We start from the raw sequence: 12753 nt of genomic DNA on the forward strand, positions 1-12753 counted from the left end.
AAAATCTGTACAAGGTCTTTTTCTTTCTTCTTCCTTCCCTCTTGGCAAGGAGCCATTTTGTACATTGTGTTATTGGCATGCTTTAATTACCCCTAATTCACACTACTTGAGAATAACTGCTGAGCAAAATTCTGACGCACTTGTCGTGACAGGAATTCATGATTTTCATCATCATATGTACATGGGAGAACAAAGAAGCTGCTAATGTACCAGAGGGGATAATTTGAACATAAGGTAAACAACTGAGACCATAAATTTAACTTTTAGTATGTAATTCCTGAACAGATACATTTCTTCATGAAGAGATGAAGAAAGCAACTAGTTTTTCCTAGCGGTGCAGCAAAACTTCATCTGATAGTGTGATGGTATTTTAGCTGTACTTGAACTAGCTTAGTATCATCTATGGAGAATCTCAGTCATCCAGGTCATGGTTGACCCAAAGGTATTTTTTCAAGAGACAATTGGACTTTCTTTGTTTTTTCTTTGAAGACTTTTCACTTCTCATCCAAGAAGCTTCTTCAGTTCTGACTGAATGGTGTGGGTGGGGAATGGAAGGATTTATATTCATTGCAGTCATCTGGTCATTAGTACTCTTTCTGAGAGTCATTGAGGCCATTGGAGTTTATCTGTGCATTCAGGGTCACCTGGGTAGTGCAAATGGGTGTGGAATCTTTTTGGAACTCCTGAAAGTTCACACCTTCAACAATTCTCAGAAAGAATGCTAAGAAGGAAGGGGAAATATTCAAGGAATATGGAGATTGAATAGTAGCGGGGGAAAAGAATATTCTTTCCTCCTATAGCAAACCATCTCTCATATTTCAGCCCTGAGAGAATATAGTGTTTGAATGAAAATTCTCCATTCTAGCTCTACATGCTGAAGTTATTATCAACATTTATTAGTGTACTTATATCCCTAGTGTGTCTGTTTTTATGATTTTGTGGGGATACATTTTGGTGTGAGATCCCTGGGCAATTGTCATTCTTCACCATTTATCTTATCTGGTAGGCTTTGGGTTGGAATATAGATCGCAGAGCAGTGCATTAATGCATCTTGTCTCTCTAGTAACAATGCATGTTATAAATGCCTGTGCATCAATGTTAAGGTTTCCTGCAGGACACCACTGAATAGTTGATCTACTGCAGCTATAGATGGGATTCTATTAGCCATTTATATTTTTCAAAGATATCAGGAGGAGGAGGAGGAGGAGGAGGAGGAGGAGGAGGAGGAGGAGGAGGAGAAGTTTTTTTAGATCAGGTGAAGCACAGATTATTGCAGCATTTGGTGAACAAACAATAGAGCCTTTTGCAATTGGGAATGGGAGTGGGGTAAAGCCAGTGATTTTTGTTATCACAGTTTTAATTGCTTCAATATATTGTATAGAGTTTGGGCATCAAGTATAACTTCCCAATTTACTGAAGCAAGGTTTTCATTGTCCATTTATCCAAATAAGAATAGGCCTGTTTATATAGGAAGAGTGAGGTTATGGAAGATATCTGGCAGCTTTGGCTAATCTGGTGCTCTACAAATGATCATGCTGGGAAGTCTTTATTTCTTAATGTTTGTTTCAGGTCCTGATTTATTTCCATAATGAAAAAAAAAACTGCTCAGAATTTAAAGAAAGTCCCTACATCCTTATGGGATGCTTACCTTCCCTATTGTTCCAGTTTCATATTGGAACAAAACATTACAAATAAACATTACAGAACATGTAATGCTTATTTTCTTGGGGAAGATTGAGTTGAAGCCAAGCAAAATTTGTATAAGCCTGAGTACCTCATATAACCCATTTCTGTAATAGGAATGCCTATAGAGAGAAAATTGTTTAATTGTTTAATTGTTTTTAATTTCTATACCGCCCTTATCCCGAAGGACTCAGGGCGGTGTACAGGGCAAGAATAAAATACAAAATTACAAAAGTTAAAAGTAATTAAATACATGCCCGTTAAAAGAACAATTAATACATAATAAAAACCCCCAATAAAATAATAATAACCCCCCCCAATCCCCCCTCAGGCCAGGCCGGCTTGTTCGAACAAGTATGTTTTTAGGTTGCGGCGGAAGGAGCGGAGATCGGGCACCGTCCGGAACTCAACTGGTAGCTGGTTCCATAATTCTGGGGCGCCCACAGAGAAAGATCTCCCCCTGGGGGCCACCAATCTACATTCTCTGACCAGTGGCACCCTGAGGAGGCCCTCTCTGTGGGAACGCACAGGGCGGAGGGAAGTTGATGCCGGCAGCAGGTGTTCCCTAAGGTACTCCGGACCCCTGCCATGTAGGGCTTTAAACACCATTACTAGTACCTTGAATCTCACCCGGAAGACAACTGGCAACCAATGCAGCTCACGGAACAGAGGTGTAACGTGGGAGTATCGGGAGACTCCCAACACAACTCTCGCGGCTGCATTCTGTACCAGTTGGAGCCTCCGGGTGGTCCTCAAGGGAAGCCCCATGTAGAGAGCGTTGCAGTAGTCCAGACGAGAGGTCACGAGCGCATGAGTGACCGTGCATAAATCATCCCAGCTTAGATAGGGCTGCAACTGGCGCACCAGGCGAACCTGGGCGAAAGCCCCCCTAGTCACAGCCACCATGTGATCTTCCAAGGTGAGCCGTGAATCTAGGAGGACTCCCAAGTTGCGAGCCCTATCTACGGGGGGTAATAATTGACAGAGACATAGAGAAATTGCTGCCTAGGCAAAAGGGCTGAAACAAAACAAGATTATGTTTGAAAGCAGCTTAGGCCGATGCTTCCCTAACTCACTGAACATTAAGAGGGAGAAGATGCAACATAATCAAATTCTGTTATTATAGCCATTCATAAAAAAGGTAGTTTTAGCTTTCGTGGGGAATTGATTTCCTGGTCTGGTCTACCTAGCGGGACTGAAATAAATCTTGCCTGCTGTAACAACTCCTCCTCCTCCTCCTCCTCCTCCTCCTCCTCCTCCTCCTTACAGCCCATTGCTACCTACCTTCGCCTAGGTCAGGGGTAGGCAACCTCGGCTCTTTTATGACTCATGGACTTCAACTCCCAGAATTCCTGAGTCAGCATAGTTGACTCAGGAATTCTGGGAGCTGAAGTCCATGAGTCATAAAAGAGCTGAGGTTGCCTACCCCTGGCCTAGGTAATGGTTCCTACATATTTCCATCAAGTACATCTTCTTTAATCTTCATAAATCCTCCCCTTCCTTCACATTTGCAAGGCAGGTTTGCTTCCTGGCCTAGGAATGCCAGAAGAAAGACCAAAACTGGCAATAACATCTTGAGGCACTATTATAACAAAACAAATGCTTTAGACAAAAGTTCTCAGGAAAGGGATTCAGATTCTTCTCAATTTAGAACATCCGTACTGGCTATGAAATGTTTTCCAATTTTAACACAATCTATCACACAAAAGTCAGAGGAAAGTGACATACAAATTCTGCAGACAGTCTAAATTCTGCAGACAGTCTAAAAATATACATCTAAATCTGCCTTATTTTGTGGAAGAACAGTACAGATTGTACGGAAGAAAATAGGAAAAGGAAAAAGAAAGAAGCCAGAGAACCAGAAGGCTTCCTTAAGGGATGAGCTCTGCTAATTATCATAAAGACCATTTTTTAAAATTAGTTGTGTAACATGAGCACTGTTCTGCAAAGATTTTTTTCCTTCTATCACCACTGCCAAAATTTATTATTATATAATTATATTTACAGATAAATAATACCTCATACATTTGTCATTTTTTAATTAGAAAATGTAACATTTATTAACTTAATTAAATGCTATTAAGACTGGTAGAACTATATAGAATTTTCATTTTTTTGTGTGTCAAAGAGGCTAGAAAGACTCAATATTATCGCAAAAAGAAAATTGAAAGTTAGTAAGAGCAAGTTGCAGGTCACTCGAGTTCTGTTAATGTCCCTAGGCCTAGCAGTGTCTTCAGGGTGGGTGTTAAAAAGTCTAGAAAGGCATGGGCCATCTCTGGCAGGCTAGAATGTGAGCAAAGAGCCTGTCATTTTATTCAGGCAAGATTCCCTTTAGCAAATATCCTCAAGCCAAAGATCATACTTTCAGCAGTAGTTTTAAAAAGACACGAAATGATTGGGCTGGTCTTTTAAATTAGTGTGTCAAACCATTGCCAAAGTAATTGGTTCTTTGAAGAATAAGGTTCAAGTTTAGGAGCAGAGGGGGGACGCTTTTGGTGACATGGAGCTTTCCCAAAGAGAATCCAGATTAAGAGACTGAATAGTCCCAAGCAGAGGTTCACAGTAGCCATATCTTAGACTCTCTCAGGATATATCTAGTAGGTTGGAAGGACAAGTGTGGATAAGATTCTGTTTATTAGGTGTAAGCAAGTAAAGGATTGGACTTGATTGGATTTTGCAGTGTCATCTCTGGGCTTGGGCTTGATAGTACATACTATACAATGAATTTTGGATTATCTAAAATAGTATATTTGTTCAGTTTTGTGCACAACTTGTCTTTCCCCAAATCTTGGCTGTAGTCTCAAAGGTGCTTTTTCAAATGGCAACTGGACTGTTTTTTTCCTTGAGGAAGACACTTGTCTTCTCACTACACTTCTTTGCTCTACTTATTTTGAGTGTCCTGTTACTCCATGTTATTGGAAGATAGGGGATTTCAAGTTTTAAAAAAGAAAAAAAAAACACCTTCCCATATCCATTAGCATCCACGTCTGTCTAAGCTGATATAGCACGAGCATAATTCAGTTTTGTTTGTATATCATTCTACATTATAAAACAGGAAGAATGCTTTATTGGAGAAATTTAAAAATAATTAGTAGAATAATTTATTCTGCAGTTACTTTTCATATATAGCAAATAAAAATGTATGACCGTTAGTTGACCAGCATAAAATATCTATACATATATACTGCCAAACGTACGTGTGTGTGCATACAGTCACATTTTTATATTAAGAACTAATATATCTAGTCATGCTCTTTAACATTTCATATAATCTTCCATCAGCAGTCAAAGTATGATGAAGAAGTTAGCTTTCTCCTTGAATTAACTTGTAGAATGGGTAGTCCAAGTAAAGCATAACAATTCCTATAAAAGGAGCAATGGAGAAAGACATGGTTGAACAAATATATGAGTCAGGAACATTTTGATGGCTATATGAAAACAGTACCCCAAGGCAAAGCACTGAACTAGGCTGATATAAAAGTCTGTGATGCATCAGTATTATAATGTTTGAGTAATTAATGGACATGGAAAAGTTATTTTGAAGGACCAGACTCATAACCTTTTAGAAATCCATTCCTAAATTCATTCCTTAATAACATTTTACAGCTGGCCTCTTGATGCTGTCTGAGCTTGGTTGTTTCTTGCAAGCATTTTATTACCAGGCTAAGTAACATTTTATTGAAACATCTGCGAGAAAATAACCAGGTCCAGAGAACACCAAGAACCCAACAGTTCGAACTTGACCTACATATAATTTCTTCTACTGGAATACTTACAACATTTTCAAAGTCTAATGAGACAAGTTCCAGGGAAAGGCTACAAATCTCTTTGGAGCCCTGGATTTGGATATTTTTCCTTACCTTGAGTATAGTTTATACTTACAATCAACTCTAGGAAAGTAGTAAAGAAACTTGTGTCTGTACAAATCCTCAATCTTGAATAAAATAGGGCTGGTTACTTAGAGTTTAAACATGTTGTGGGAATCTAGCCATGGTCTTGTCCAATGGAAAACAACAATATGTTTTGCTAATCCAGATTTAGGATCATTGAGTTTAGCTAGCATGTTAACAGCATGTTAACTGCGACATTCTGCACCAGCTGAAGACCCCAAACCATAGAACACACTGGACAAGTTTAGATGCAAGATATAAACAACATATAAATGATTGCTTGGAAAATAAGTTGGAGTAGCCAGTTTTAGCTATTGGAGACATCCAGGATTCCAGTGAGAACAATGGATCAAAGGCTACAACAAATTTTGCCAAAGTGAAATGAAATTCTGGTTTAACCTTCTTTCCAACACATTGGAGAATAGATGGTTATAAATTTATCTCTCATCTCTACCTGGAAGTGCAAATTAATGTGTCCTGGAAGGATGACTTTCATCAAAGATATTTTTTCAAGATCTTCCATTCTTTATTTGAAGAATGAGTTTTAAAAACCCCCACAGTTCAACAGTGGCAGCTCCAAACAGATTAACTGCTTAGCTGTAGATCACTGCTCTTTCTTATATGTGATTTGGGAGAAATAATGAACTTTTAACCATTGATTTATTTTTGTTTTGATGATGCAGTGCAAACATTTTATGCTGAGCAAATAGACACATCTAAATAAATGCTTCCATTTGACTGATAGCTGATTCAGTTTAAATGCCATTTGCACCATTAAAAGCCTTGTCTTGAATATATCCTTATGAATCACTTAAAAGAGGACAAAGCAACTGAAAAAAAATAAGTTGCAGTAAATGGGATTAGTCCCCATTTATAACAGCCCTACCTGTTTTCTTAATGAATTTATTGCAAAGGTACATTTGGTCCTACATGTCAGACATGAACGTGAAATCTTCTGGATCAGTGTGATCAAGGAGTTCTACATGATAGGATTCAATATTTATCACTTTCTTCAAGAGAGACTAGACTACTTGATTTGTTGAATAACGTCATTACTTTCACAGAAACAAGATTAGACACCATTGTTGTTTCTTCTTTTTATCTTCTTCCCGTAGTTTATGCTTGGAAGAATCAGCAGAGCATTCATTTAAAACAGTGTTTTTCAAGCTGGGGAATTCTGGGAGTTAAAGTCCATACATCTTAAAGTTGCCAAGTTTGAAGGACACTGATTTAGAGAAATCTTACCTAAATCCAAGATGTTTAGGAGAGAAAAATACTTTACAGTGTATTTTTCTTCTGATACTTTATATTGGGATATTCCCATTATGGACTGTTTCCAGCCTAGCCTGTCTTGTTACTCTGGTTCCTCCAATAATCTTCAGAAATTTGTGGTCTTGATTGTGTAGTGGGTTCTGGAACACAGGAACGACGCCAGGCAGAGGGGTACAGCATGCAGCTCTTTATTGGTGGTAGAAACTGTACTGAGGATTTGGGGTTACCTGAGTCCTTATATATACCTGGCCAGGTATCCACCTGGCCAATCCATTTGAACCTGGTATTCACGCCAAGACATAGCCCAATCCGCATCAGTCCCGGTACAGCGCCACCTGGTGGTATAAGTACCGCTGTTGCTATGTTGACCCCCAAACCCATACACAACACCCTTGTCCTTACAATTCTTTGCTTCCTTGACTTTGCACTTTTCTATCTCTTTCCTTTCCTTCTCATCCTCTGTGACTATTTTCTCCTTAGGCTCAGTGGTATATATCCCAGATTCTTTAAGGAGTTTTAACATTAGCTGTTGCTGATCTACTGTATACCTCCCAGCACTCATAAGGATTATGGGGAGTGGTGAGGGATGCTGGGAGCTATAATGGGTGTCCTCCTAGATTCACAGCTCTCCTTGGATGATCATATAGGAGCTGTGACTAGGGGGGCCTTCGCTCAGGTTCGCCTGGTGCGTCAGTTGCGGCCCTATCTAGACCGAGATGCCTTGCGCACAGTCACTCATGCACTCGTGACCTCCCGGTTGGACTACTGCAATGCTCTCTACATGGGGCTGCCCTTGAGGACTACTCGGAGGCTCCAGCTGGTGCAGAATGCAGCCGCGCGAGTGGTGGTGGGAGTTTCCCGATACTCCCATGTAACACCTCTACTCCGTGAGCTGCATTGGCTTCCAGTTGTCCTACGGGTAAGATTCAAGGTGCTGGTTATGACCTATAAAGCCCTAAATGGCATGGGTCCGGGTTACTTACGGGAAGATCTGCTGCTGGCATCAACTTCCCTTCGTCCAGTGCGCTCCCACAGAGAGGGCCTCCTTAGGGTGCCGTCGGTGAAAGAGTGTTGACTGGTGGCCCCCAGGGGGAGGGCATTCTCTGTGGGCGCGCCAGACCTGTGGAACCGTTTACCGGTGGAGCTCCGGACGGCTCCCGACCTTCGCTCCTTCCGACGTGACCTAAAAACATATTTATTTGAACAAGCCAGCCTGGTCTGATGGGTTTAGGGGTATTTTAACGTTTTGTAATTTATTAAATTGGGCTATTGTATTTAATATTTTTTTTAATTTTTATATATTGTATTTTATTGTATTGCCCTGTACACCGCCCTGAGTCCTTCAGGAGAAGGGCGGTATAAAAATTAAATTAAACAAATAAATAAATAAATAAATGCAACAACATTTGAAATACTACAAATTGCTTATTCCTCTCTAGAAATGAAGTTCCGTTTCCTAGTCCTAGCCGCTTTATTCCTTATTATCTTACTTTCCAATTTCTTTTAACTTTAAGACTTCTTTTACTTTCTTTATGGCAGGGCTCACCAAACTTGGCAACTTTAAGACTTATGGCCTTTGACTCCCAGAATTCCCTAGTCAGTATGACTGACTGAGGAATTCTGGGAGTTGAAGTCCACAGCTCTTAATGTTGTCAAGTTTGGAAACCTCTGCTTTATGGATCCATTGTCCTGTGATAACAATTATCCATCAGTTGTTGTTCGGGTAGCAGTTCTCTATTTTGTATAGATATTTGTGTTAATCTACTCACGCATTATGGAGAGTATGCAACAAACTCGATATTCTTATTAGGATCAAAAGAATATGAATAGAACCCCATCCAGACCTCCCCCATATGGAAAGATCTGGGAGTGAAGGAGTTGTGGATTGCACAGCCAACACATAATGACACCATGGGTATTTTCCAATTGCTTGAACTAGATTATTAAGAAATTTGAATATCAAATTTCTATTAATTGCATGTATTATTTTGTGTGCCTTTTCTCATTTAATCTGAGACCTGGTCATTACTTTTAATACGCTATACCAGGGGTCTTCAAACTTGGCCCTTTTATAACTTGTGGACTTCAACTCCCAGAATTCCTTAGCCAGGCTGGCTGAGGAATTCTGGAAGTTGAAGTCCATAAGTCATAAAAGGGCCAAGTTTGAAGACCCCTACTCTATACAGCACCAGAATACAGTACAGCACCAGTATAAATCAGGCAATGACTTGCCAGAATTGAATCTGCTTGTCTAGTGTCATCTAACAAAAGTCTGCTGGGTGGCCCCTCTTGTGTGGTTCATGGGAAGTAGATGAGACAACAAGGCTTCTCAATAATAGCCTCCATTACATGGATTGTCCTTCACAGGGTTAAAGCACAATTATTGCAGTATGTTTTCAGCCTCTGCTTGATTTAGTCACCTATGATTATAGCTTTTTAATTCTTTTCTACTGACTTTTGTATGTACAGTTTGCTTTGTTGTTCTAGCCCAAAGGCCCTTAGAATTGATATGGCCTATCAATATTGTTAATACCCAATATTTTGAATGCTTGCTCTTGTGGAGTAAAACAAAATATAACCAGGTTGAATGGGTTGCATATAACTGGATAAAATGAACTACAATAATAGTTGGAAAGAGATACCCTGTTCTCTGTTCTATTTTCTTTTGCTGTTATTTGTTGAAAACAATTGGATGACATAAATCATTTCAAGTGGTTTTCAGACTAGCATGGATTAGAAAATAGGCTTTTGATGTGGAAAGCAATGTTTGTGTGTATGTGTGTGCATGTGTGTGTGTGTGTTCAGAATCCCAGATAAGGCCAGTTCTAAGAGAATGTCATTCAACCTTTTCTTCAGTCCAAGGATAGCATTTGCTGCTAGATACCCTCAACAGAGGAAAGGTATTTAGACCTTTCTACCAAGGAAGGTTGCTTTCACGGAGAAAGAAGGCAACTCCTAGCAGCCTTAGTCAGTAAGCCCAGTGATGAAGGGTGCTGGGAGTTCAGGTTTGGTGACATAGCATGGATGTTTGTCTGGTTTGGTCTAGTCTTTGCTAACCAGTTGTTATTTGTTCTCCAAGATCTAAATAGATGAGAGTAGCCATTTAGGATCTTTCACATTCACCCCGGCATTCTGTAAAGAATGATTCCCTCCATGCTTGGCCTTTAGTGCGATGTGGCACGATGGGTACATAGAAACAGAAAGGAATGGCAACCTGGGCTTCACAAAAACACTTAATAATGCACTCCACAAGTGTGGGCTGAGCACATGCTGGAATACTGACTCTTACCGCCTGGACATCTAAGCAAGAGGAAGGGAAATGCCTTCCCCCAAGAAACTATAGGAAGCTGAACCCAGATATGGGGGTCCTACTGATCCTGCCCCCCACTGCTCAGGAATGCTGCTTGTCTTGCTTCCTATCTGCTCAGTGATTATCTAATTTAGATAATGTCCCCCCCAGCCTAGAACGAGTTATAAAGTTCACATCTCTACTCTTAATGCAATTCTTAGGAGGAAAACACATAATCTTTTTTATTGTTAGAAGTGCAGTGTCTATTCTCGATCTTATTCTCAGCTCTCAGGGCACTTACATTGAAGTAAGGATGGAAGTTTCCCTGACATAGAAGTAAATGAAGCATAGAGCCATGAGCACAGGGATGAGAGATACTGAAATGGAAATCTGGCATAATAAATATATCTGTCTTCTTTTTTTTTTTTTTTGGCTTGGAAGAAACGAGAACCAAAATTTCATTTGCTGCCAGTGATCCACATTTATTTTCCCCTGATGTTAAGGTCTTTGTTTGCCCAGTATCATTGTGTCTCAGAGGTCTCTGATAAACCTTGGCTGGAATCAAGACTAATTCACAAGGGCTCAGGACCACTGTGGAACAAGATTCAAACAGCCAGGCTCCGTGCAAGGCTTGAAATGATGTTCCAGTGATTCCCCTTCCTTCCTCTCTCTCCCCCCACCAAGAAAAAAAATGCTGCAGTTAAATAGAATATGCCTTCCTTGTTATTTAAGTCCCCAAAAGCTGCTCATTCTTTTATTTCCTTCGGTTTGTGGTGTACTAGCAAACAGATGCTCTTTTTGTATAACCAAAGAGGAGGAAAAGAAACAAAAGAAGCAGGAAAGAGATCATGATGATGTCCCCAGAAAAGACAGGCTGAATCTTCAGTTTGAGCAATTTTGACCTTCTTCAGAGTAGGTGTATAGTTCTGCATCTCCCTCATTCTTTGGCATAACTTTCCTTCAAAAACAGGAGAGGATCTAACTTTACCAATATATTGAGATATTTTATTTTTCCATATTTAAATTTTGTTGTTGTTGTTAGTTGCGAAGTCGTGTCCGACCCATCGCGACCCTATGGACAATGTTCCTCCAGGCCTTCCTGTCCTCTACCATCTTCTGGAGTCCATTTAAGCTCACACCTACTGCTTCAGTGACTCCATCCAGCCACCTCATTCTCTGTCGTCCCCTTCTTCTCTTGCCCTCAATCTTTCCCAGCATTAGGCTCTTCTTCAGTGAGTTCTTCCTTCTCATTAGGTGGCCAAAGTATTTGAGTTTTAGCTTCAGGATCTGGCCTTCTAAAGAGCAGTCAGGGTTGATCTCCTCTAGGACTGACCGGTTTGATCGCCTTGCAGTCCAAGGGACTCTCAGGAGTCTTCTCCAGCACCATAGTTCAAAGGCTTCAATTCTTTGGCGCTCAGCCTTTCTTATGGTCCAGCTTTCACTGCCATACATTGCAACTGGGAAGACCATAGCCTTGACTATACGCACTTTTGTTGACAGGGTGATGTCTCTGCTTTTTAGTGTGCTGTCTTGATTTGCCATGGCTTTCCTCCCCAGGAGCAAGCGTCTTTTAATTTCTTGGCTAATACATTGTGGGTGCATGTTTTCATATATGATAGTTATACAGTTGCCTTTGCCAAGCTGCTAATGTTTAAATGTGTTGAGCTCTAATTCTAAATGTTTCCAGCCAGCATACTTGATGGTTAATGTCCCTCTCCAACTTTATAGTCATTGTGTGCTCTTAAGATATTGTGCGCGGCACAATATCATTACTTCATTCTGAACAACAGAGTAGAAAAATAGATAATAAATTGCAGGACAGTAGCAACATTATACACTATTCATAGATTTCATTCTGTGAGACCGAGGTAACAGCTATATATCCTTTCTGTTCACCTGCAACACTAATTTAGGATTTCAGTAAAGTCATGTGCTGCTCAAATGTTGCAGTGAACAACTACTTGTTGCCTCGGACATTTAAAACTAATTCCTTTTAAACAGGTGCTGGGTTTATGCACTTCGGTGTATCATTTGTGTTCCTCATTCACACTGAGGAATATCAGTCCCCTATACTCCCTGTATAACTAATGGATCAAACAACAGCTAGTCAATCTCACCTAAGATTTACGCATGAAAACCAAGCAATTATCAGTGCTGAGTCATATTCCGTGCCAGAACTCAGGAGAAATTCTGCACAGACGTTACTTGTATTGTAGTTAAGAAATCAATTCAGACATTTTTCTATCTAGTCAATTTTATGTATTAGTATTATTCTTTATTCTGAAAATTTTTCATATGGTGCAAAGTAATCTACCTCAATGATTTGTGCTTTATTCCTTACTTCATTGCATGCATTTCTAAGAGTTCAAGATGGTTTAGAAGTAGGGAGAGGGAGAGAGAAGGGGGGGGAGAGGAGAGGGAGAGGGAGAGGGAGAGGGAGAGGGAGAGGGAGGGAGGGAGGGAGGGAGGGAGGGAGGAGAGAGAGAGAGAGAGAGAGAGAGAGAGAGAGAGAGAGAGAGAGAGAGAGAGAGAGAGAGATTGGTTCGATATGACTTAGTAAGTGTCATAGCTGACATAAATTTTGAATCCAAATCAGGTCAGAACTTAATAACCTAAATT

General features: G+C 40.2%; 1 protein-coding gene across 1 annotated transcript in view; it reads left to right on the forward strand.

Moving 5' to 3' along the window:
- Positions 1-12753, forward strand: part of PLCXD3 (phosphatidylinositol specific phospholipase C X domain containing 3) — a gene marked incomplete at both ends in the record, with an annotated part of 86913 nt that overhangs the window by 46033 nt on the left and 28127 nt on the right. The gene's annotated exons all lie outside the window — the stretch shown is intronic.

The sequence above is a fragment of the Vipera ursinii genome (genome assembly GCF_947247035.1).
Source record: "Vipera ursinii genome assembly, chromosome: 2".
Lineage (NCBI taxonomy): Eukaryota > Metazoa > Chordata > Lepidosauria > Squamata > Viperidae > Vipera > Vipera ursinii.